This window comes from Equus asinus, unplaced genomic scaffold, assembly GCF_041296235.1.
Source record: "Equus asinus isolate D_3611 breed Donkey unplaced genomic scaffold, EquAss-T2T_v2 contig_219, whole genome shotgun sequence".
Classification (NCBI taxonomy): Eukaryota; Metazoa; Chordata; class Mammalia; order Perissodactyla; family Equidae; genus Equus; species Equus asinus.
This window is the reverse complement of record NW_027224871.1, coordinates 22,501-26,117: the sequence shown is the minus strand read 5'-3', so window position 1 is coordinate 26,117 and position 3,617 is coordinate 22,501.

The following is a 3,617-nucleotide window of genomic DNA, read 5'->3' as shown; positions in this document are numbered from 1 at the left end:
ATCGTCTCTTTCCTCCGGAGCTCCGGCGACGCGGGCCAAGGGACGGGACTCGGCCGCGGTGACCGAGGCAGAGTCCCGGGAGGCCGGCGTCGCTGGCGGGATCTGGCCCGGTGGCGCCGGGGCGTGAGCGCGACGCCCGCTCGCCGGAGATTGGAGGTGCAGGCTACTGAGGGAGGTGGCTGTCGCCGCGCCGCCCGGTGCCGGCCGGGGTGTGGGGCCTCCCGGACGGGTCGACCAGCAGCCGCCGGTGCCCCTCCGTCCCCGGGAGGGGGTGGGGGGCCGCCGCGGGGGAACGGGCGAGGGAGCTCGTCCCGTGCCCGGCCGTCGTCCCGAGGGCGGCCCGGTGGTCGGGCCTTCCGCGTCGCCGATCCCCTTTCCGCGCCCCGCTCCGGAGGTGGGCGACCGGCCGGGGCCTTGCGGGGGAGGCCCGTGGAGGGCGCGACGGGCTCGGCCGCCGGGCTGGCCTTTTCCCCACTGGTCTTCCGAGTCGACCGGCTCTGGCGGTGGGGACCGGGCCCGGTCCTCGGATGCCTCCTCCTCCGTGGCAGTTTTTTTTTCCAAGTCCCGCCCTGGAGAAGAGCGTGGACCGGCCCCGGGAGCCCTCGAGGGCGGGCCGGGGAGGGCGTCCCCGGCCCGGACGCGTGCCCGGGGTGGGTCCGGGCCGTCGGACCGGACTTCTCTCTCCGAGTTTCGCGGGTCGCGTCTTTGTCCGGAGGCGGGAGGGGGCCGGCTCGAGGCGTAGGTGGAGCCCCGGCTGAGGGACGGGAGCCACGGTCCCGCCCCGGGCCCGGTCGCCGGAGGCGCCTCCGCGGAATTCTTTTCTAAGTCCTGACCCGGCGACTCAGAGGGAGGGACCGACCGGTCCCGGCCCGCGCGGGCGGCCCGGGGAGGCTGTCCCCGGCTCCCCCTGCCGCCACGCTTCTGGGGTCGACCAGATGGCCCCGGGAGCTCCGGGCCTGGTGGCGATGGGGTCGTGCTTGGGGTCTGGTGGCCGTGGCCGTGATCCAGGGGTTCCCCTGGTGATCCGTGGGTGGGCCCCGTCTCCGGGCGCGGCGATTCTTGCCCCCGAATGGGTGGTTTTGTGCCGCCAGGTAAGTGCTGACACGCTCTGCTCGGGTGACAGTCGCCCGAGAGCTTCCGGGTGCCTGGATGCGTGTGCGGGGAGGGCTCCGGGCTCTGGCCGAGAACCGGACGCCCGTTTCCACCCCCGCCGCTTGAGCCGCCCGCTGGGGCCTGCGCGCCGGCTCTTGTGCGTTCCAGGCGCCCCCACGACCGTGGTGCCACCTCCGGTCTCTGGTACCCGAGGGCGGCGGGGTTAGGGGCGCGGGGTCCTCTACCACGTGCACTCCCTGCCGCCGGCACCCGGGTGCGGTCGCGACTTACCCCATCCCACCGGCTCCGTGCCAGTGCGTGTCAGGCGTTCTCGTCCTGGGGTGGTCGCCCGCGCTTGCTGGAGGAGGAGAGGGGTCGGTGAGGCTGAAGCAGGCTCCTCCGCTCGCTGTCCTCGCCGGCCTTCCCTTGCTCGGGGGTCCCTCGCGTTATGCTGCCGACCGATGTGGTGATGCTGTGCTCTCCCGGGCCGGGCCTAAGCCGTGCCAGACGAGGGACGGACGTTCATGGCGAACGGGACCGCTCTTCTCGCTCTGCCCGCGGGTCCCCTCGCCCGTTCTCCCCCGCTGCGAGTGGCGTGTGGGAGGCGGCAGGGGTGCGGAATCCGGCCCGACCTCGCTCCCCCGCCCCGTGCCTCGTGGCGTGGGCGGTGTCGGGGTCTCCGTGACGCGGCGGATGCTCCGCCTGTGCCTCTTGGCTGTGTCTCGCGGGCGGCCCTCCCCGCGGTGGGGCGGGCCGTGTTGCCGCCGCGCCGCGCGCCTTCCCGGGCGCGTGAGCGCGTTCCCCAGGCCGTTGGCGGTGCCCCTGGAGCGTTCCAGGTCGTCCCTCAGGCGCCCGAGGCCGAGTGGCGGTGTCGTTCCCTGTTCCCGTCGGCCTCCTCAGGTAACCACTGTGCTGGTGTGTCTGAGGAGCGGAGGGGTCGAGTCGGTAAGGGAGGCGTGCCCCTCGTCCCCCTCGGGGTGGACGGGTGCCTCGTCGCCCCCCACGGCGTGCCGTGTGGGGGCGGGCAGGCTCGGGCGCGTGCCCGCGTGTTCCCCTTGCTGGGGTTTCCCCGCGGGTGTGGGAGTGACCGTGGCGGGCCGAGCCAGCGGCGTGGCGCTGGCTCTTTGGTTGGGAGGTGCTGTTTGATCGGCACCTCCGTCCCAGTCTCTGCCTCCCTTGGTCTCTCGGCCTGAGAGGAGGCACTGACTTGGGAGCCGCACAGGGGCCTTGTAGATCCCTAGCTAAGCCCAGTGTGGCCAGAGATGGCGAGCCCGGGGCAGCGCGGGCTCGCGGCCCTGACCACGGACGCTCCGACTTGCTCTAGGCCTTACCTCTACCGCAGACCCCTCCTGCGTTGCGTGGCCATGGTGTCTGTAAGCGCCTTGGTGGGACCGATGGCGGACGATGGGCGGGGGCGACACGCCCTCGGTGAGAAAGCCTTCTCTAGCGATCCGAGAGGGTGCCTTGGGGTACCGGACCCCCCAGCCGCCGCCCCTCCTTTGCGCGTAGTAGCCACGGACGCCACCACCGTGGCGCGTGGGCAGAGCTGCTCTTTGCCTACCGCGGCCGGCGCCTCCCCCCTCCGAGTCGGGGGAGGGTCACGCCCGGCCGGGCCGTCGTCGGGCGCGGGGCCGCGCGTGTGCGCGAGCGTGCGCGTGGTTCTCCCGTCGCGCGCTGGGGCGGGGAGAGGGCCCGGCCCCGTCCGGGCTCCGCCCCGCCGCGAGCGGCTGGCTCTCCGCTCGCTCCCGTCCCGAGCCGCAGCCGGTGGTGGCGTGCGGGCATGGGTGGGGGCCGCCGCCGCTCTCGGGCGCGTTCCCTCGGGACGTGGGCCCCGGAGCAGACCAGACAGGCAGACGGGTGGCTGGGTGGACGGGGCGGCCCCCGGCGGCGGGGGCGCCTCACGTAGGCCCCGGCGGTGGGGCCGGGCCCGCGGGAGGCCGAGGGGTGGCTGAGGCCGGCCGGCGTCCCAGGCGTCGTGGGACCGCCCTCGCGTGTCGTTGGCGGTGGGATCCCGCGTGTGTTTTCCTGGTGGCCCGTCCGCGCCCGAGGCCGTCCCCGGGAGCCTTCCCGCGAGCCCGTGCTCCCTCCGTCGAGGCGCGCGCCGCGCTCCCCGCTGCCCCCGGTGCTCCCCCGCCCGGGCAGACGCCTGGCCGCGCCGCCCACCGGCCGGGACCGAAGTGGGCCTCGCCGTGCGGGTGTCGCCTCCGGCCACCGAGGCCGGTGGTGGCCCCGGGCGAAGTGCTCTCGGCTCCGGTCGGGTGGGGCCCGCGCGCCAGGCGCCCGGCGCGGGACGCTGGCGCCGTGTGCGGGAGAGCCCTGGCCGTGGCGGGGCCGAGCCCCCGTGAGCTGCGCGTGGGGCGACGGGGCCAGTCGCCGTTCCGGGCGCCGCGGGACCGCCCCTGGTGCTGGAGGCCCCTGGCGGTGAGACCCCGTGTGTGCTCCGGCGGCCGACTTGCCTCGGGAGGTTCTGTCTTCCCTCCTTCGCCCCGAGCGCGTCTCTCGGCGGGCCGCGGCCCTTCCGCCGC